The 22,981-nt window shown below is 43.4% G+C and overlaps 2 long non-coding RNA genes across 2 annotated transcripts in view; both read right to left on the bottom strand.

The window, feature by feature from the left end:
- Nucleotides 1-22,981, bottom strand: part of LOC120094810 (uncharacterized) — a 68,452-nt gene that overhangs the window by 40,058 nt on the left and 5,413 nt on the right. The window lies entirely within an intron of this gene.
- On the bottom strand, nt 1,251-5,569 carry LOC134480615 (uncharacterized). The gene is made up of 2 exons (XR_015629774.1): nt 5,406-5,569; nt 1,251-3,182 (listed from the first exon to the last, which is right to left on the bottom strand). It is a non-coding gene; the product is annotated as an uncharacterized LOC134480615 (long non-coding RNA).

A 22,981-nucleotide genomic window follows, 5' to 3' on the forward strand; every position in this document is an offset into this window, starting at 1 on the left:
TGCTCTTCCCTGCACACTGTTTCCCCTGCTCTGAAGCACCCCTTTGTTACCGTTTGCCTGGGACTGGGGCCTCCTTGATTTCCTGGGTCCACATCAGCCTATTATTGTTCCTGTTTAGCTCGCCTTTGGGCCTGGTTATTGCTAAGATTTATAGATGTCGCCTCGGACATTCTTAGGAGACACAGTTTCACAGAGAATGCCTGGTCCTCTGGCTCCTACAGTCCTTCCATCCCCTCATCTGCAGTCATCCCTGAGCTCTAGGTGCAGGTGCTGTATTACAGACGCATCCTTTAGACCGGACTCCACAACTCTGCATTTTGATCGACTGTGGTGTCCTGAAATGTTCTCTGTCTATTGCAAAGAAAAACTCCCCTCTTCAGGAACGAGGACTACACTTGTTGAGGTTATCAGGGAATATTTAAAATGCTGTTAGCGATTACACTGGTTTGGTAAAATGGCAGTTGTAGTATCTGTTCTAAGATACGTGACTTCAGACGTTGGCTAGGTTTCCAGCACCAGGAATGAATTTCTTCTTGTTGAGTTGCTCTTAAGTCTAATTACATGTTGGTTACACATGGCACTCCCTCAGGTTGATGATGTTGTGCTGGCCGCTGTTTCACAGACCTCATAGCTGGGTAGGACTGATGACTGTTTCCTTCCTTTGGACGTTTGCTTTGTACTCTCTGGTATCTTTTTTTTTAACAATTAATAAATATATGGTAATATTTTTAAATGCATACCTTTAACTAGGCCCCATAGGAATGTACATAACCTATGTTGTATTCCTTATATGACTACATGTAGGCTCCCTAATCAAATCACCCTGGCTTCTGTGATCAGGAAGTGCACAGCCTGGTTACTGAGCCCGGTGTTCCCTTCCTCATCACTAAACTTTCAGATTTTTCTCTCTTCCTCAGCTTCCAGTTGTGCTTCTGAGTTTTGTACACACCAGGATGTAAACCTATTTCATGTGGTTAGCCCAATACCAATATCAAGAAGGACATTACTATGGCTTTAATTTTCTTGTCTAAAATACATGCAGAAATTTTATTGCCCCTGATGATTCAGGAAGAACAAGGACCTTTGGATTAGATGATTTTCTGTGAACCTCCTTTCAGATCTAAGGGCACTCCTTCCCTTTAAACATAAAAAAGATCTCTCAGTGAGGGTTTTAAAGACTGCTTCAAGGACAACCAGAAGATCCTTCTTAGATTTTATGAACTGCTTCAGAGATAAAAAAAAAAAAGTAATTTTAATTTTCAAACCTTATTTTTAATACTTATTATATTTATACGAGTACATTGTAGCTGTCTTCAGACACACCAGAAGAGGGCATCAGATCCCATTACAGATGGTTGTGAGCCACCATGTGGTTGCTGGGAATTGAACTCAGGACCTCTGGGAGAGCAGTCAGTGCTCTTAACCACTGAGCCATCTCTCCAGCCCTTCACACCTTATTTTTTAATGATGGTTCTTAAATGTTTCAACCTCCCTTTTAGTCCACCACCCACCAGAGGTAGTGGGAAAGAAAGGATATGGGGATGTGGACCTGTTTAGAAAGGTTCTTTGGAGCAACCCCCATCTGTGTTGTCTGGGAATCAGCATTTCAGTTCACAGGTTAGCAGACAGAGGCAGTTTGGTCCAGTAGCAAACACCTCACAGATACACCAGCAGTCCAGTTTGGTAAAGTTGGAAGAGCAAACATGCATCAGCAGTGGTGGCACTGCTCAAGCCTCAGCCTCAGCTCGAGTCAACAGGAGGAACCAACAGGAACACCAGGAGAAATTCTCAGCTATCCCTCTCTCAGGGAAGCAAAGGTCAGCCAACCTGTGAGTCCCACAAGCATTGCACAGCTAATTGGACCAGCAAGCTAAGCTCTGTCTCCATCATTCCGTGGAGTCCTATTTATATCCCCCAAACATCACATGCTCTCCATGGACTTTGCCTCAGCCTGTGCATCCAATCAGCCAGAGTTCTTGGAAGCGGCAAGAAACTGCAGCACACCCCCAGAAGTTTTTTGGCGCATTTCTCTCTCTGGAATCCCAACAAATGCAGCTCAACTACACAATGAAAGGTGGGCCAATGCATGAGTGTCCTTAGCAAAGAATCCCTCATCACGTGTCCTTTCCCGTGCTTGCTTTAGCAGAACATCTTCTCTCCTATGACTGCTTCAGCGCACGTGTTTGCCCTAACAGAACACCGTTCAACCGACTTCGCCAAGAACCCTCAAGTCCCCACTTCAGAAAGATATGGGAAGGTCAGAGAGTTCTTCCCTTTCCAATGATTTTTTTCTTCTTCTTCTAATTCTTTCAGTCTAAAATAATGTGCCAGTGTTGCACATATCAGAGTAACGTGCCTTGAAAACTACCATTATGAAATTTAGTTCTCTCCACAACTCCACAAGAGTAGATGGTAATGTTTCTTCTTTAACACAGAAGGGTCCAAAAAGATTAGCTATAAATAACTTCTTAGCAGGTGCCGGTGACACTCAACTCGAATGTTATGACTTGACCCCGAAACTCTGCTTTCATCTACACCCACACTGTGCAACCTGTGGGTCTCCGCTCTGTGGATGGTTGCATCTCAGGTATTTACATTACAATTCCTAACAGTAGCAGAACTACAGTTATGAAGTAGCAGCAATATGATTTTATGGTTGGGGAGGGGAACCACACGTGAGGAGCTGTATTAAAGGGTTGCAGCACCAGGGAGGTTGAGAACCACAGAGCTAGATCTTAATTTCCCAAGTCCAAGGCAGCGTAGGTGCAGTGGGCGCTCCTCACGCTGTGTTCTTCACGAGAGAACAGCATTCCAAGTTGTGAGACTTCCAGAAAGAGCAGGGTGCTTGACGCAGAAAGATGACAGCTTCGTGCAGAACTTCAATAATTGAGTCCCTGGTGCCTGTGAGAGTGTTATAGCAGACTTCTCAGGAGAAGTCTGAGGTTTTAAAAAGTGAGAAAGAAAAATGAGCTCTTAGAAAAATTGATCCTTGAGCCATTTGCTGTAACTTTTAAAACTGGGCTTCGGGGGTGTGGGGTGTTCATTAAAATCACTAGTCCGGAAGAGGAAAGGGGAGCTTTCTTTCCATTTGTATCTGATGGAAGAAAAAAGGTAGCTTCGGGGGGACCCCTGGGAATCTCACAAGAGCCTCAACCCATAGAACTTCTGCCTTCATAGCTGAGCTACAGAGAAAGAAAATCAAGAGGGAAAAACAACTTCTTTGAAGCTTCTCACTTAGTAAAATCAACTAAGGCTCTGAAGATTATACAGTTTGGCAGGAAAGATTACTTTCTTTTTATATTCTCCTACGTGATTTTGCACAGAACCCCTAAAATCAATTAGTCAGTCTCTGTCTCTCTGTCTCTCCCTGTCTCTGTTGCTCTCTGACTCCTCCCCCTCCCTCCCTCTCTGTCCTGATACTTAAAGGTAAAACATGGGAGCAATATGACCTTCACAAGCACACAGTCCTGAGCTGTTAAGATGAGGAGGGTGAAATGAGAATATTTGAGGGGAAAATAGAGAAGCTCTACAAAACCCCAACAAAACAAAAATCCCCCCAACCCCATACACACAAAAGCCAAAATAAATAGGACAAACAAGACTGATTTGATGAGAAAGCAAATGAATTCAAAAGTCTCTGGAGGTTTGTCAGGATTTGCAATGCGCCAATCTGCATGTCGGGAAGGGAAAGGTTTTGTCTGTTGGTTTGTGTGTTTTGTTTTTTTCAGTAGTCAGGATCGGCTCTGAGATGGGAAAATGAAAACAAAACTAATAAAAATCAACAAGAGAAAATTGCCCGGATGTATTTAATACTTCTTATTTGATATGGGAAACCTCGATGAGAAACAGAACATCCAGAGAAACAGTAACAACTGAATCTTGTTTTTTATTATGTTTAATGAATGGTGGAGTCATGGGGCACTGTGACAGGGTGAAAGAAATGTGATCTAACAGAGGCAGGGGAGGGGAGTGGGGAGCAAGGCCTCCATGCTCACACTTCTCCTACATCTCTGTAGTCTTGACTAAAGATGCTCAAGAGAGGGGAAGAGCAGCTCTCATCTGGGGTCTGACTCTCCTAGGTTTTATGGTCCATTACAGGCAGAGAAAGATCTTGCTTCATCAGCTTAAAGCATGTATCATGCCAAGATGCCATATTTTGAGATCTGGGCTTTTATCCCTGACTCTAGGCTAGGCTGTTAGAGGGATAGACAGGCACCAGCTAATGCTAGAGAAAAAATGATCAGCCAAGACTTTAAATAACAAAAAGAAGGGGGAGGGAGAGGAGGAGGAGGAGGAGGAGGGAGAGGAGAGGGAATGATGAGTGTGTGTGTGTGTGTGTGTGTGTGTGTGTGTGTGTGTAGGGGAAGACGTCATGCAAAGTTTCCTAAATTATTAGCTATTCATACTGTTGAAAATGAAGACAAGCTACTATAGGGTAAGAAATGAAACCCCGGAGAAAATGTACATCTGTGAAATCGCTTTTGCCCGGGAGTGTTTTTAATGTAAAGGTCTTTGTGAATACGTTGAATTCTATGTGCATGTATATGTATGTAGAGGCCGGTGTCTCCCCCAATTGCTCTCTACATATTTTTGGAACTAGGGTCTCTTATTGAACCTAGGCCTTTCCAATTCTGCTACACTGGCCGCTTAGCAAACCTCAGGGATCCTCTGTCTCTCCCTTCCCACCACAGAGATGAACCACCATGCCACACGGTCTTTTATTTGTTTTGAAGCTGGGTGGTAGGCTGGGTGGACGAAGCTGGCTCAGAACCTTGTGACTGTTCATGACACCTTACCAGATGAGAGTCACTACCCAGGCCTCACCCTCACCCCACCCCACAAAAAAGTAGCCTGAGCCTATGCCTAAGTAATTAGAGGGGAAAATCTGATTTCTCTTGTACGGCAAACCCATAAGTGTGGGTAATTTCCTCTGTGATTCTTTTGTGTGACCCTTATATGTCCATCCAGGACCAAGAACCATTTGTCACGGATGTGTCACTTTGCTGGCTGCTCAGGCTCTCATTTTATTAGTCAGGGTTCTCTAGAGGAAGAGATTCAATAAGAAATAGCATATATATGCACACAGACACACACAGACACACACAGACACACACATGCGCGCGCGCGGCCATGTGTGTATATATATATGTATACATGTGTATATGTGTGTGCACGTGTATATGTGTGTGCTTCTGTGCGTGTGCATGTGTGTATGTATATATATGAGTGTGTACTTGTGTATATGTGTGTATATGTGTGTGTGTGCCTATGTGTGTTTGTGTGTGTATTTGTGCTTGTTTGTGTGTATGCATGTGCGTGTGTGTGTGATCTTATGTTACAATAGTAACAACAGTGTCTCACAGTTATTCACTGAGGTTCAGAGAACTTGCTGTAGCGTTTCTCACCTGCTCTCGGAGTCTGTGTGTTGAGTCTGCGCCACCTCACCTCCAACCCTCAAGGGCAGGTAAGGTCAGGCAGCGAGTCCCGGGCACAGGCAACACTTGTCAGCAATAGAAGCCAGGACAGTCTGGCTCTAATGTCAGCAGCCCAACCAGCAGCTGCTGCAACTGGGTAAATTAACTCAGCGGCACACAGGGAGGCCAAGTGGGCGAGACGGAAGGGCACAAAAACCAATCCTCTTTCTGTCATGTTCTTTATCTCGATTGCTATTGGAGGGTGCTGCCCGCCTGTGGGTGGGTCTTCCTACACCAAGGCAATCAGGACAGTTCTTCAGCTGAGCCCCGAGAGGCTCCGCTGATTCTAATTTGTGGCAGGTGGCCATTGAAGTCAACTGTCATGCTGCTATTTTCCTGGCAGTCCCTTTAGGAATGCTGTAAAGGATACGCTGCACATTGCAAGGAGTTCCTCATGGCGCCCACTCTGCTTTAGGAAGCTTAGTGAGGCTCTGTGGGGTGAGCGGAAGCCCTTCCTCCATAGTCTTCCCGTCACCCTCATCCAGGAAATGGAGACAAGAACATTAGTTGCAATGCAGTTCCTGAAGTACTAAGATATTAATGGAGCTTAACTATCGTCATGTTTCTGACACTATTAAAAGCAGTTTTTATTGAATTTGATTTATTTATTGTGCATACGGGTGTGTATACAAGAGCGTTAGGTGGATGTGGGAAGGTCAGAGGGCAACTTGTGGGAACTGGTTTTTTTCTTTACGATGTTGGACCCGGAGATCTAACTAAGGCTATCATGCTTGGCAAGTGCCTTTTCCCACTGAGCCATCTCCCTACTCCTCGGGTTTTTTAATAGTGGGCTTAAAAAAGAATTCCTCATCACAGATATGCAGTATTGCTGGGGAAGGGATTCAGTCCCCTCGACCTGTTCCTTTCTGTGTCCCTTACTCCTCCGATGGAGCTTGTGTGGCAATAATGCTCTGTCTTGGCTTCTAGACTACAATTTGGGTTATGCTGTTTCATATTTCGTTTACGATTATGTGCATCTTGTGTCTCCCTGACAACCAAAAATCTTTTAGCATTTTAACTAAAAAACATTGCTATCAAAATTGAAACAATGGATGAAGAAACTTGGAATGTTAAGTGGGACAAGATGGCCGCCAAGCAGGGGCTGGGGATTTAGCTCAGTGGTAGAGCGCTTGCCTAGGAAGCGCAAGGCCCTGGGTTCGGTCCCCAGCTCCGATGGCCAAGCTACTCCGGTGACTCTCAGGCATACCAAGTGAAGCAGCTCTTTGGGTACCAAACCACCCTCCGGAAAGCCGAGGAAGTCAGATGAAAGCGTATGCTGCCTGCTTTTATTATGGCTTCCGGAGAAGACAGGAAGGAAAGTCCTTCCACTGAAGGAGATAATAGCCTCTTCGGGGATGCAGAGAAAATCAAATCTAGAACCTTATATTTGAACAAAGATGGTGAAACCCAGAAGCACAAGGCCTTACTACCACAGTGTCAAGGAGGACCTGCGGCTGGGATTGCTGAAATTTCCTTAGGTAAAGAGGGTTGACTATCTCTTTACGACTAAATAGTAGAGGCTCTTCTTGTAGCCTTTTTAAAGTACCAGCTAGGAGAAAGCAAGACTGCCTACTGGCACATAGGCATGAATGTTAACTGGCTTTGCCACACCTGCTGAGGTGGTCTATAGGACAGGAAAAGAAAGTAGCCAATATATTTATAGTGCAGGCTCACACGTAGTTGGCCATATCCTCTATAGAAGCCTCATATCCTTTTAGAAGCTGACTGCCAGATCCCCTACTGTCCTCAGACTATAACTTTCACCACTGCCAGTTGTGGAGGACGGGGTTCCCCCATCGCTTCTACAAAATAAGATGTTTTTGTATCCTAAATTATAACACCACATAGTTTATGGATATTAGGTGTTCCAGACAAGACCCTGACTGATGGGGCTGGAGAGGTAGGGCAGCAGTTAAGAGCAGTTACTGATATTTCAGAGATCCTAGGTTCCAGCGCCATGTGGTGGCTCACAACTACCTATGACAGCAGTTACAGGGGAGTGCCCTCTTCTGGTCTGCTAGGGGAATAGGCATGCATGTGGTATACATACATATGCGTAGGCAAAACAGGCATATACATTAAAAATGAATGAATGAATAAATAAATAAGAAAGAACCTGACAAAAAAATAAAAAAAGAAAGAACCTGACGGACAGAAACACCATCTTCATATTTTAATATCTAAAAGTAAAAACCATACTTTTTCCCAGACCATACATTATTTGTTTAAACACTACATGAGTTACATTCAAGGTAAGGACTCTTGAGTTTTTCTTTTCTTTTCTTTTGTTGTTGTTGTTGTTATTGTTGTCATTGGTTTTTTTTTTTTTTTCTTTTCTTTTTTTTGGAGCTGGGGACCGAACCCAGGGCCTTGCGCTTGCTAGGCAAGTGCTCTACCACTGAGCCAAATCCCCAACCCCTGTCATTGTTTTAAAGTGAAGCTTAGTAGTTGAACAGGTGAACGGGTGGATCTCTGTATGTACTCTATGCTCCTGGTTCATTGTGGAGGGGATGTTTTGTAAAATTTACTCAGGGAAATACAATGTATCAGTTACTTTTCTCATTACTATGACCAAATGCCTGATAAAAAGGGAGAGAGGGAGGGAGGGAGGGAAGATGAGGGAGCGAGGAAGGAAGGACAGGGGGCAGGAAGGAGGGAGAGAAGAGGGGAGAGAAGGAGAATTTATCTTGGCTTCAGTCCATCATGGCAAAGAAATATAGAAGAACCATGAGGTGAAAAGTTATACTGGGTCGTCAGTCAGAAAGGAGGGCAGAAGGATGTTGGTGCCCCCCTTTCTTAATTCAGTCTATCAGCAGTGAATGGTGCCACCTACACATAAGGGGTTCTTCCCACCTAGTTAAACCTCTCTATAAACCTCACCACAGGCACCCCAGAGGTTTGTCCCAAGGCTGTCTGTCCTAAGTCCTGTCAAGTTGACAGTCAAGTTAACTAACCATCACACACAACCACCTAGAGTATGTGGAATAAGGCTTTATTCTACGAATAGAATGAAAAGTTGGGAGAAGAGCTGGGCAAATGGAATCCAGACAAAAAGAAGTTTATGGAAGGACCAGGTATTCCACTATTCTGACTCAAATAGATGAACAAGAACTTAGGGGAAAACACTCTCCAGTGCTACGCCAGGGCTCTGAAGGCTGGTGTCAAAGTCTACGGATGCTGCTCCATTTTGATGGCTATCACTGGTGTGTTCACAGTGAAGCATTTGCTGACGGGTCTAGGGTTGCCTGGTTTTCAAGCAGGAGGAGGTTACCCAGAGAAATGAGGTCTCCGCCTCTCACTCCAGCAGCCTTCGGAAAGAGATAGCTATTGCCTCTCTCCTACTTCTCAAATCCCTTCTGTACTTCTCTCCAAGCTGGCTCTAACCTGAGAGGTAGGCCATGTCTGCAATCTTCTAGGAAGTCCTTGGTTTCGAATTTCCTTCCATAGTCACTGGATGACAGCAGATGCCATTTGTCAGGCTTCAATGTAGCGTTAAACCTACAAAATTATGTGCACCCCCAGACTCTGTTGGCTACACTTGAGCTGGGAAGATTCCCTTGTGGCCACAGTAATGTGCTAAGTTTTCACGGCCACTTGTGGCATAACTTGGTCTGTCAGGTTCTTTTTTTTTTTTTTTTTCTTTTTTTTCCGGAGCTGGGGACCGAACCCAGGGCCTTGCGCTTGCTAGGTAAGCGCTCTACCACGGAGCTAAATCCCCAACCCCGGTCTGTCAGGTTCTTTTAGTTGGCCTCATCCAACTGACACATGACAATTGAAAAGATGGTTTAGCAAGTTGAGTTGTACTCAGTAAGGCAAGAAAATGTCCCTACAATAAAATGGCCAAGTGTAATCAGCAAGTTTTCTTAAGCTGACATCATGCTAGTCTTATTGTTTCCAACTGCAACTAATTTTTTTTCCCAGCTGGAAGCCACCCCAGAAGAGACACTGAACTAGAACACAAACTGATTGCCTTCAAGGATTATTCTTTTTCCAGAAAAAGAAAGCCTGGGTTAAATGAAAGATTTGACTATATATTTAACCTCATAAACAGATTTCCTGGGGAATGAGTTTTTTTCTTTCATATACACAGTCTAATTCTATAAAATAAATGGTGAGTGAATTAAAGTTATGCAAGAGTAGAAAAATATATGTATTATGTGAAAAAAAACTTACATTGTTTGGCCTTTTCTGGGGGGACATGAGCAAATATTGTCCATTTACTCTAATATCGGGCCCATGACAGACCCAAGAAAGCATCCACCCAATTCTAACAGTGAACCAGGGAGAACTGAGGTACCTTATTATAAGAGTGTGGATGATTGAAGGCAGCACCAAAAAAGCTGACCCCAGCAAGGGCCATAGCATGAGAGCTGCACTGCTGGGGATCGCTGCATAACTTTAGGTAGCTGGACTACTCTTCTGGTGGCAGTCTTGTCTCCCCAGGAATTCTGACAGTTTTTATAATTTTAGCGTGGCCTGTGAATCTCATACATTTCAGGAACTTCCTGAGACTTGTGAGTTTAGTTGTTTTTCAAGTCTTAAAGAGACTCATGCCTGGAGGAAATGTTTGGCTCCAAAGGAAATAGCTACACAATCGCTTAGCAATGCTGTGATTATCTAAGCAGAGGGTTTTAAAAAGCTTCTGAAACTAGCAAAGGATGACAGCAGGTTTACCAGGGTTACAAGATGCAAGGTTAACCCAAAAGAGTTGATTGCTTTTCTATACATAATTAAAAAACTTTACACTTAAAACACAGTATTCAGCTGACTGGCTGACTCAGCAAGTAAAAGTGCTTGTCATGCAAGCATAAAGACCTGTTTTTGAGCTGTAGAGCTACATAAAAAAATGTCCGATGTTAAAATTTTAAATTCACTTTTAACTTTGTAAACTTTATTATAAAAAATCCTGCAAATAAATAAAACATTACATTTCTTTTTAATTAATAAACGTCTTAATAGTTTAAGGATAGTAGGATAATCTCCCAGACTGTCCCTTTTCCCATTATACTTTGTCTGTCAGCTTTGTTCGCTGATGGTTCTTGCCTGTCACATATTACTGTGTTATTTGCCTCTGACCTGATGTCAGCCATCTGTTCTGCTGCACCAATAGGGAATGAGTTGGGGTGGTGCAGCTCCCCCCCTCCTCGATGTAGCGGCTGGTGCCCTTCCCTTTTGCTCGTTTGGAAAATGGCCACGGGCCTGTGATTGATCTGAAAGATGGCGCTTCTAGAGGAGAGATGAGCATCTGGTGAAGGAGGTACTTAGGAACTGAGCGCTTACACGAAGGACCTGACAGGCTTATGCCGGGGACAGCGAGTTAGGGTTGTATTGGTTTTTATCTGGGAAGTAGCGATTCCTTAATGCGTACACTCAAGCATGAGCGCTTCCACGACATGACCGTGCCTTTGGTTTTGTCCCAAAGGCTCCAGGTCTGTATTTATACCACGATCTTCACTCTGACTTCTGTGAATCATCCTCTAAGTTATCCTGTCCGTCATTTTTCCTTTTCTTCTGTGGTGCTTCTTCTTTAGCTCTTCCACAAGGCTAAGTTTTATTCCTGAAGAACTTTAGGCTTAACAGTGCAGTTAGCCTGTTCCTAAAAATGTTTACCTCTGTCTATTTCATTTTTATTTTATTCTTGACTTCACTTTTATTCTGGTATCAGCAAGCAATCCCCCCTCCCCCGTTTACGAGAGTAAACTTCCAGAGTCTCAGTGAACATTGTTACTCCTTTCCTTTGGACTAAACTTTTCCTCAGGCTGAGTCAGTGATATTCACCACAGTGTGAGCTGCTCTTCAGGATGAGTTGCCCGCCTACTTTTGTTGTGTGTGTGCAAATTTTATCTACACTTACATGTCTTCACCTATTCTTGCACGTCGGTATCACTAATAACGAGGCAATGGCCAGGAGTGACCCCCATCTCTCTTACACTTTGTGGTCGATTTAGGAGAAAACCTCACTGTTTCCTATCCTTTCTATCTCTCCCTTTGCTCTAACGTGCTCAAAAGAGTACACTCTATGCTTCCTACTACACCGCTGGATTCTGGTGCCTCCAAAGGGATAGTGACAGTTTTTCTTCAGAGCCTTGCCCCAATGCCTTGATCTTTACAGGAAAGAAATTCTACCTTTATTAAATTTTTACTTCCCTTTCCACCCTCTGAACTCTCGTCTGTACTCCTCCTTGTGTCCCTTCAAATTCATGGCTTCTTTTTTTTCCCTAATTGTTATTGCACACACACACACACACACACACACACACATGCACACTACACTCATGTGCACACACATACACACATATACATATTTACATAATATATACATATTCATAACAATACATATATTTATATATTATTTTATATATTTTATAAGGAATATTTTATATATACCAGAAATATATTAAATATATAACATATTACATATATATTAGGAATATATGTATATTCCTAAATCTAACCTGTTCAGTCCTTACAATGTCACTTGTCTGGGTGTTTTCAGAACTGACCCTTCGGCACTGAACAACCGATCAGTTTTCCCTTCTCTGGGGAGGGTTGGCCCTCCTGCTCTAAACTTTCCCCGATCTCTGCTGAACAGAGATAAGCCCAGCAGGCCTTGACCACACAGTGAAACTCTCTCTTTACCTCTTGTACTTATTTATCTACATTTGGTTCAGTTAGCATTGAATTTTCTTTATCAGTGCTGCCTAAAGCCTGGGCACGAGGTTCAAGTGCACTCCCTCAGCTCACTATTGGCAATATTGTCAGTTTTGATGTTGCCTTTTATATCGTCTAAGTATAAAGGGATTAAGATTTATCACATTCATACAGCATTTATGCTTGCTTTCTTTTTTTTCTTTTTTTTTTTATTAACTTGAGTATTTCTTATATACATTTCGAGTATTATTCCCTTTCCTGGTTTCCGGGCAAACATCCCCCTCCCCCCTCCCCTTCTTTATGGGTGTTCCCCTCCCCATCCTCCCCCCTTGTTGCCCTCCCCCCAACAATCTAGTTCACTGGGGGTTCAGTCTTAGCAGGACCCAGGGCTTCCCCTTCCACTGGTTCTCTTACTAGGATATTCATTGCTACCTATGAGGTCAGAGTCCAGGGTCAGTCCATGTATAGTCTTTAGGTAGTGGCTTAGTCCTTGGAAGCTCTGGTTGCTTGGCATTGTTGTACATATGGGGTCTCGAGCCCCTTCAAGCTCTTCCAGTTCTTTCTCTGATTCCTTCAACGGGGGTCCTATTCTCAGTTCAGTGGTTTGCTGCTGGCATACGCCTCTGTATTTGCTGTATTCTGGCTGTGTCTCTCGGGAGAGATCTACATCCGGCTCCTGTCGGTCTGCACTTCTTTGCTTCATCCATCTTGTCTAATTGGATGGCTGTATATGCATGGGCCACATGTGGGGCAGGCTCTGAATGGGTGTTCCTTCTGTGTCTGTTTTAATCTTTGCCTCTCTATTCCCTGCCAAGGGTATTCTTGTTCCCCTTTTAAAGAAGGAGTGAAGCATTCACATTTTGATCATCCGTCTTGAGTTTCATTTGTTCTAGGCATCTAGGGTAATTCAAGCATTTGGGCTAATAGCCACTTATCAATGAGTGCATACCATGTGTGTTTTTCTGTGATTGGGTTACCTCACTCAGGATGATATTTTCCAGTTCCGACCATTTGCCTACGAATTTCATAAGGTCATTGTTTTTGATAGCTGAGTAATATTCCATTGTGTAGATGTATCCCATTTTCTGTATCCATTCCTCTATTGAAGGGCATCTGGGTTCTTTCCAGCTTCTGGCTATTATAAATAAGGCTGCGATGAACATAGTGGAGCACGTGTCTTTTTTATATGTTGGGGCATCTTTTGGGTATATGCCCAAGAGAGGTATAGCTGGATCCTCAGGCAGTTCAATGTCCAATTTTCTGAGGAACCTCCAGACTGATTTCCAGAATGGTTGTACCAGTCTGCAATCCCACCAACAATGGAGGAGTGTTCCTCTTTCTCCGCATTCTCGCCATTATGCTTGCTTTCTTTGTTGATGTTATTTTCATAAAATGATTCATGAGAAGAACCTTCCATGAAGCATTCATTTTTTTCAGAAGAATAAATATACTTTTTTATTATGTAAAATCAGATTTTTTTTGTCTCTTCTAAATAAATAAAACAAGATATATAAATCTGTCATTTATGGTTTTTATGTTTAAAATTTTCTCCGAAGCATATTTCATTTCTTATTCACACTTTATTATTATTTTTTTACAACTTTCATGTGTTTCACCTAAACATAAGCTTGAATATTTGTGATGTTGTAATAGAAGAGAGCCTTAAAGTACAGAAAATAATTCTAAGGGCACAGTTGCATGCGCTAAACCCATTGGCCACCAGGTGTCAGGCTTGCTTCACGCTTAGCCAGGAGATGGACGGACACCCCCCCCCCCCCCCAACCACAGCAATTCTGGTCTTCACATGATGAAGTGTCTTTCTCAGCAGGGAAGATTTATATCTTGTAATTAAGCAATAAGACATAAAGTGGAATTCATTTTGATAGTCGAAAGGCAAAAACCGCTGCTTAATTAGCTTTAATTATCAAAAAGATATGGTAGTTGTCTAAAACATGGGCTGTCGAGAATGAAGGAATTATCGCGTCGGGGTTTAAAGTATTTCTAAGAATACCCTGGCTTTATTAAATGTCCCCACACGGTGGTTGGTCTATAACTTTATTTTACAGTGTCACATTCATGATGAAGATTTGAGGTATTTTATTTTCTCATAGGTTTTGTCAGAACTGATGGAACTAAAGGTGAGGAAACATAAATTACGAACACCTTGAAGTAGAAGTTTCTGATTGGGTCATGTGATGCAGATACACGCGGTGAGGCCGACGCATGTGGTGTTTGGCTGAGGCAAGACGCGTGGGCAGATACATGGTGTCTGGAGAGAGTATAGACAGGACTGTACAGACAGCGACAGGGAGCTTGCATAGCTGACTTTACAGCGCTTCGTCGGTCTTTCGTCTTCGTCTATCAGATCCTCACTTTGTTGAGGGAGACATAGCACAGAACTTCTCCTGGCGTCCCTGCCGACCTTGGTTGCTCCTGCTGACGCATTCAGTGGAGGCCTGGCTGTTTCTGCTGAGTCGGGCCACCGCTGCTGATTCCTGTTTGCTCTCCTGACACTACTGAACCGGACTGCTGGTATCCTGACATCAGAGATTGAAACTGCCCCAAAGGGATACTTGTAAACAGGTCCACTTTACCATCTTTTCTCCTCTACTTTTGGACGGTGGACTAGAAGGGGTTAGAAACATTTCAGAACTCTTATTAAAAGTAGGTTTTCAAAAATCTAAGCCTACGGGGTTGGGGATTTAGCTCAGTGGTAGAGCGCTTGCCTAGCAAGCGCAAGACCCTGGGTTCGGTCGGTCCCCAGCTCCAAAAAAAAAAAAAAAAAAAAACAAAAAACAAAAAAACTAAGCCTACATGATAGGACTTATAATACTATATAAAATATATCTTAAGATTTGTTTAACTAAAAGACTTAATATGCCAAATTTAATTTCATTTCTAATTTCTAATTCTATTCAGCATTTCTGCTTTAGACAAATGGAGTCTTAGGGATTCAACTACACTAGTTTTAGTTTTCTGTGCCATGAAATGCCACGTTATCTAATAAACCTCTAAACACCAAGTATATTTTGCAAAATCTATAGAATCGAGGTATCCACAGAATATACAGTAATTTAGCAATTTTAGAGTACGTTACAAACTTGGTTATAAATTAGAAAGTTCCAGGATTAGTAGGAAAAGGATGTTCCCAATTGAAAGTGCACACAGTGAGGGACCACAAACTTAACTTAAAAGATTCACAAGCTCCCCTCCCACGCCCAGTTATATAAGGAGTAAGAACTTCTGTGGAGAGGACATTCTCCAACTTGTTGAGCTACCTGCAAACCATGCAGAGTGTAGGCATACAGATTTCTTGAGTTGTAACTTGGGGAATGGGTGAGGAAGTCTTTTGATGGTGTAGCTGCCTTTGAGTCATCTGTCACCCCTAACCCATACTCCTGAAGTAACCACCTCCATCCTCACTCTTGTAACTAACACCAGTTAACTTATTGGTTCACCAAATTAGACTTTCAGGGACTTGTGTCTGTTATCAGGACCCTATCTGGGGTGAGTACATACTTGTTTGTGTCTCCCTAGAAAATGCCACACAAAGCTGACTGTTCTGGAAGCCCGATGAAGGGTAAATACTGGCTTCCAGAACAACGTCAGCACTGTATGACTTAAGTTTCAGGAACTTCCTCAGACTTGTGAATTGTTCATTTCCTGAGTCTTAAGGAGTCTCTATCCTGGAAGAAATATTTCAATTTAGAGGAAATTGTTAAACAACAATCAGTCAGGGTATTAGTTCATACCCTGTCATAATAAAATACTTGAGACAATGAATGTATTAAGAAAAAATACTTTGTTTTATAGCTTCAGGGGTTCTAGTTCATGATCTGTGATTTTGAACCTGTGCTTAGGTAACACATTATGGACCATGAAGCAGAGCAGAAATGGTCCCCCCATGGGTAGAATATGAAAGACAGACAGAGGGGGGATCTAGAGTCTTTCTCTACAAGGGAACACCCCCAGTGACTTAAAAACCTCCCATCTGCCCTACCTCTTGAAGGTTTGACCACTACCTAGTATTAGTACTGTGAGGAGCAAGGCTTCGGTGTGCAGCATTAGGAGACGTGCACCATTAACAGTGTAGCAAGCAGATTCTCACATCCCAGTCAGAAAGTTAGAAACACAATATAGCCAGGCAAGAAGGAAATATCTAAGAACATTAGCACTAGGGCTTTGGACAAAAATGGCCTAACCAAACAAATTAACAGGGATTTCTGAGTTGACAGACCTCATTTGCATCCCAAAAACTTCTAGTGGCCCACACTGAATAAAGGCATGCAGCTACGTATTATTAGGTATATGGGGAAGCATACCATAGAAAATACAGATAACTAGAAAAGAGTGCTATCCACGCAGAGTCAAACACCCCCGCAACAACAAACATCCCTATCTTAACACCCTTGAATAAATAAAACGTCAAAGTTATGACATAAGAATATACTTCTTAAAGGTATAAAGAACAAAGCAGAGTGAAACTAAAAACCTTAGCCTTCGCAGAAAACTCGATAGAATGTTAGAAGGTGAAAGTGAGGCAGTTGTCTATTAGCAGAATACAGAAAGAGATGAAAAATAATGGTTAAAAAGATATCACAGTCAGAAAAGTAGTCTAAGGAATCTAAGGTACAAATAGAAACTATGTCAGGGACAAAGAATGGAGAGGCCCACAGGGCAGAGAGCACTGAGTGAGCACAGCAACATGCATAAGAGGCAGACACTGGACAACGGCTGAGACCCCGTCTTGCCTCTGGGGAGGGACCCTCTGGGTTCAGTTTGTCAATCTGTGGTTTTAATGACGTTTGTAGTTTCTACTCAAGTCCGAGGATGCTTGCTCTTACACCCTTTGCCTGCGGTGCTAGAAGGAACTCGACTGTAGAGAGAGCTGACCTCTATCAAACTTCCGTCTGGGTTTCTAGACAACAACTGGTTCCAACCTGCTGGCCAAGTAGGTGGGTAATTTTAGAAGTTGATCGTCAAGTTGCATCTCTGTTGCACAATGCAAATGGCAGGCTTGTGAGAGCAAAATCATGAATGGCTTGTACGCGGAACCTCCCCATCTGTTTCTGTGCTGCAACTGCATTTGTATGCCTCTGACCTTGAACTCACCTTCATAGGACTCTTTATATCATGGTGTATTTCCACAATCTTTTTTTCCAAGATAGTGTTTCACTGTGTAGCCCTGACTATCCTGGAACTCTGTAGACCAATCTGGCCTTGACCTCAGAGGTCCTCCTGCCTCTGCCTCCCAAATGCTGGGATTAAAGGCTTGAGCCACCTCTACCTGGTTGTACTGCCCAAATTTAGATACCACCCTGAATGTAATCATAGACAAAACAGGTTTACTGAACAACTTAATGATTTAGATAAAATGTGTGAAATGCATTTCACCTATTTCTAAAAACTCAGTATACTCCCATACCTAGCAACACTGTAAACCAGCTTTTCCTATTTTACATAGACCCTGGTTTAAAACACTTAATCGAAATGAGTTAGCCCATCATAGACTTTTTGGCTATTTTGAGGGCTGTATTTGAAGTGGAGGTTTTTCCATTATTTCCTCTTCTGATTCAATCTGGGATCTGATTAATAGCATCCCATTTAGAAAGTAGCTGAGGCCTCACTAATCGGAAGTCCTCAGAAACGCAATTGTCTCTCTTAATATTTCACGTTTCGAGTATAACCCACTGTTTATATGAAAATGGAGAAGTGCAATGAGCCTCACGAGATTGTTAAAAGGAAAAACAAAACAAGTTAAAAATGAGAGTTTGGAGACTCAAGGTTGTTCCAGGGTTTTTTCCTTTTTTTTTTTTTTTTTGGATAATTTTTTTATTTACATTTCAAATGTTATCTCCTTTCCCAGTTTTCGGTCCATAAACCCCCTATCCTCTCCCCCTCCCCCTGCTTCTGTGAGGGTGTTCCCCCACCCATCCACCCACTCCTTCCCACCTCCCTGCCTGACACTCCCCTGCACTGGGGGGTCCAGCCTTGGCAGGACCAAGGGCTTCTCCTCCCATTGATGCCCAACAAGGCCATCCTCTGCTACATACGCAGCTGGAGCCATGGGTCTGTCCATGTGTACTCTTTGGATGGTGGCTTAGTCCCTGGGAGCTCTGGATGGTAGGTATTGTTGTTCTTATGGGGTTGAAAGCCCCTTCAGCTCCCATCCCAGTTTTAAGGTGTTTCTGTTTGACAGAAACATTTAGATGTCGCCTTCTGTCCAGCCTGCCTCCCAACCCTTACTCTCTGGGTGGCCTGACCTCCTTTGAGGTGGCACAGGTGTAAAATGTTGAACCCCCTTTTCTTCTCACCCTTTGCTACACCCACCATCTCAAAGAAGGGTTCACAAGGGAGGGAGAAGCCTTAGGAGGTTCCCTTAGGGTGGAGTCCACTTCCAAGAACGTTCTCAATAAAAGTTTCTTCTAAAAGATTGGTTGGAAAAACATACTGAAGTCCCCAGACAGGGGTGGATCAGCATTTCTTACCAGAGAAGACAGAAGCACAGGGCAGAGCTCCCAGCTTGGGAGCTGTCTGTCAGTGTATAAGTGGTCCATTGTGACAGCCTTCCGACTGCCAGTGACATCTTACTCCGCCTGTCTCTAGCGATAATAATATACTCACTGGCCATCTAATTAAAACTGAAAGGAATGAGTGCCTTTTAAAACTTGAGCTCCTAGAATCTCAGGTGTCCCTGAGCAGAGCTCATCAACTGCACATCATACCTCGAAGAGCAGATCTTAGTGAGGAAGGTACCCCGGGCTCACATTTCGATCTCACTGCTTGTGATATCGCTATGTTAGCGTGCTGCTTGGGTGACTTTCTGCCTGGCTCCCTGCTCAATTCTTTATTCATCTTCCTTCTTTATTTTTTTTTCTTTTTTTCGGGGCTGGGGACCGAACCCAGGACCTTGTGCCTCCTAGGCAAGCTCTCTACCACTGAGCCAAATCCCCAACCCCTATTCATCTTCCTTCCAACATGGGTTGCAGGCTACAGTGTGCCCGGGCTGTATCGGGGGAATATAAAGATGAACAGAATTAGAAGGCCTCACTGTAGGGACAACGGATATAAAAAGTCCCTATGCTAAAATCTGGTTAATCTGTAATAGAAACAATAACCGTATACATGGATCTCATGTTAGGGAAGAAACAAAGCAGTGGCCTTTCAGCAAGACTATCCCTCAAATAAGAGATATTTTAACTTGTGGCATGTTTTATTTTGTTGACCAAAGACCCCACCGTATCTTCTTCAAAAATAAGTCTGCCTCATCTGTATGCGTTACTTGCTGGGCAGCTGAGTGTGAGATCCTAGTATTAAATTAGGTCCATCAAGGAAACACCTACCACGGGATGGTATTGAACAGATGGAATCTTCCACATCTTAAAGCCATCTACGAATGAATCTAAAGAAGGCCGTGCATTACCTTAGAACCTTCAGACTCATGACCCTCTCCGTGTGAAAACAATGCCTCACCAACCACATACCTTACACAAACTAAACAAAATTTGTCCTTGCTAATTAGTAACCTCTTGGTCTGTTTCTATTTAACGGTCTTTGGAGGCTGGAGAGATGGCTCACCAGTTAAGACAGCTTGCTGTTCTTGAAGAGGTTTAGTTCCCAGCCCCCAAATCAGGCAACTAACTTACAACCACGTGCAACTCTAATTCCAGAGGATCTGATGCCCTCTGACCTTCACGGGCACCTACGTTCACATGGTGCATATAAACTCACACGGGCACATACACATGTGAGCGCGCGCGCGCGCGCGCGCACACACACACACACACACGTACATGCACACACACAGATAAATAAATCAGCAGCCATATTTATATGCTCGGGGGAGATGCTTGGACAAGGCATATATAACATAGGGCCATTTCGAGACTTAGAGTTCTGCCAAGCGTGAGACACAAAGGTTTTTAATTAAATCCAGCATCTTAAATGTATTATTCAAATCTCCTGTGTGCCCTCTATGGCAGCTTAATTTTAAAAATTTATTCTTTGTCACTTTCTTTCTTTTTATTTATTTATTCTTTTACTGAAAAATCGATTTTTCCATACAATATATTCTGATTATGGCTTCCCCTCCCCTAACTACTCCAGATCCCCCTTGCTTCTCTCCATCTACACAAATCTGCAGTCCTTTTTGTTTTCTCTCATTAGAAAATGAACAAATGTCTACAAAAGAAGAGGCAAGAAAGAAAGAAAAAGTGGAGGAAGAGGAGGGAAGACGAGGAGGGAGTGGGAGGGAGGAGGAAGTGGAGGAGGGGGAGGAGTGACGAGGAGGGGGAGGAGGAAGGAACGAGGAGGAGGGGGAGGAGAGGGAGGAGGAGAAATGAAAAGAAAAACAAACAATCCTAAATAAGACAAAACAAACGAATGAACAGAAAAGCAAAGAGCCAAGGAAAAAGCACAAGAAACAAATATAGGCACAGAAACACTCACATTCGCAAACACCAGAAGCCTGTCAAAACACAAAATCAAAAACCATACTATAAAAGCTCCGTAGGGTAAGAAAACAATGTCCAGACAAAGCTTATGAGAAAAGAAACAACATCCAAAAAATATCACAGAATTCGTTTTTTTTTTTTTTTTTTTTTTGGTTGGCCGTCTGCTGCTGGGCATGGGGACTGCGCTTAGGAGTGCTTCGTATACCCAGTGCGTCTTCATTGGAGAAAACCAAGTTTTCATTTTCAAGTGGCCATTAACCACTTGATAATAGCTTCTGGGTTAGGGATGTGGGTTTGTGTCCACTTCTACTCTCAGCACTGGGACTCCGTTAGGCCTAGACCTGTGCAGGCCCTGGGCATGCTGCCACAGTCTGAGCTCGTGTATGCACGGCTCCTGCAAGGCATAGAGAGCTCGGGGCCCTGGTGGTCTCCATTCCTGGTGGCTCTTAACAGTCTTTCTGCCTCCTCTTCCACAAGGTTCCCTGAGCCATGAGGGGAGGGAATTGATGGAAACACCCCAGTTAGGACCAAGTGTTCCAAGCTCTCAGTCTTGTCACACTGTCCATCTATAGGCCTCCATATTTATCCTCATGGACCGGAAGAGGAAGTTTCTCTGATGATGGCCGGGCAAGGCACTGGTCTACAAATGCAGTAGGATGACATTAGGATTCATTTTGTTGCTATGTTTCTTTAGCAGAACAGTAGTATTTGTTTTCCTGTAGGTCCCTGATCTACTTTGCCTTAGGTTCTTGACTACCACAGTAGGACTGGGGATGGGATCCGTCTCTTGGGCCTTGAATCCAACCAAGTATTGGCTGGTTAGTCCCACAAGCTTCGTGCGCTTGCGCAAGTCAGCATTGTGGACTGAAGGGCTTGTAGCTGGGTTGGTGCTTGCCTCTCACCTTTGGTAGCATGCAGAGCACTTTCCAGGAGCATGAACACGAGCCGGTAAGGGGTGAAGGCTCTAGGTAGGCACCAGCCCAACTCCTCCATGTTCAGTAAGTTCAGGTGTTGCTTTCAACAACAGGGTCCTACTGTCAGTTCGCAGAGAGCGGCCAATAGCCTTGGCAATACACTGTGTCATTAGGGGTTTCCATGGGGCCCTCTGACCAAGATCTTGATTAGATATAACCAGTTCCCAGAAGTGGAGGTTTCTTTTGGCCACAAGAGATTCCAGCTGGTACTCCATTTCCTCCATTATTTGGCAATTCCGTTTTCATCACCTTAATATATATGCATATTTTAAGAAGCGTCTACTATACTAGGTTTCCATACAACCCCTAAATTGGCCCTTAGTTTTCGCTGTTCCTCCCATATTCCCTCCCTCGCACTCTTCCTGAAACCCTCCCATTCGATGCTTCCCCTCCAGGGCCCCATCCACTCATAACTATTCACTGTTTCTCCTTCCTAGAGCAATCCAGTGTTCTCCTCAGTTTCTCATTCTATACCTGACCTCTTTGCTGATACGGATTGTAGCCTCCTCATCAAACACTTCGGAGCTAGCATCCACAGAGAAGCAGTCTGTTTGGGTCTAGTTACCAGCATGATTTTTTTCTTCTTCTTCTAGAGCTATCCATTTACTTGTGAATTTCGTGATTTCATTTGTTTAAACAGATGAGGAACATCACCTTGTGCGAACAGAACACATTTTCGTTATCCACTCATCTGTTGATGGGCATCTGGGTCGTTTCCAATTTCTGGCTATTGTGAATAGAGCAGCACGAACATAGTAGAGCAAAAGCCTCTGTCGAATGATGTAGAATCCTTTGGCTATTTGCCCAAGGACATACCACTATCTATATATAAATCTATATAAAAAAATCTTGAGGTAGATCTATTCCCAACTTACTAAAGAACCAACACACTAATTTCCATATGACTGTATGAGTTTGCATTCACATCAGCAATGGGTGAATGTTCCCCTTTCCCCATATCCTTACCAGCATGAGTTGATTTGTCACTTTCACAGCTGTATACTTCAATCTCTCTCTTTGTATTTTTTTTTGAACATTAGACCTTTATTGAAATTTGTGGCTTTAAGAGCCCCTCCCTCACACATGCTGAAGTGGATTAGTTTTGTGCAGATAACCCCAACTGTGGTGAGTTCATGATCTCCTGTCCCGAAACAGACTTTTTTCTGACCCCTCCCTCCCTCCCTCCCTCCCTCCCTCCCTCCCTCCCTCCCTCCTTCCTTCCTTCCTACTTCCTTTCTTTCAAAGATTTATTTATGAGTGCCCTATCTGAATATACACCTGCATGCCAGAAGAGGGCATCAGATCACATTATAGAGGTTGTGAGCCACCATGTGGTTGCTGGGAATTGAACTCATGACCTCTGGAAGAGCAGTCAGTGCTCTTAACCACTGAGCCATGTCTCTAGCCCATGACCTCTTTCTTGACTCAT

Source organism: Rattus norvegicus, chromosome 9 (genome assembly GCF_021556685.1).
Source record: "Rattus norvegicus strain SHRSP/BbbUtx chromosome 9, alternate assembly SHRSP_T2T, whole genome shotgun sequence".
Taxonomy (NCBI): domain Eukaryota; kingdom Metazoa; phylum Chordata; class Mammalia; order Rodentia; family Muridae; genus Rattus; species Rattus norvegicus.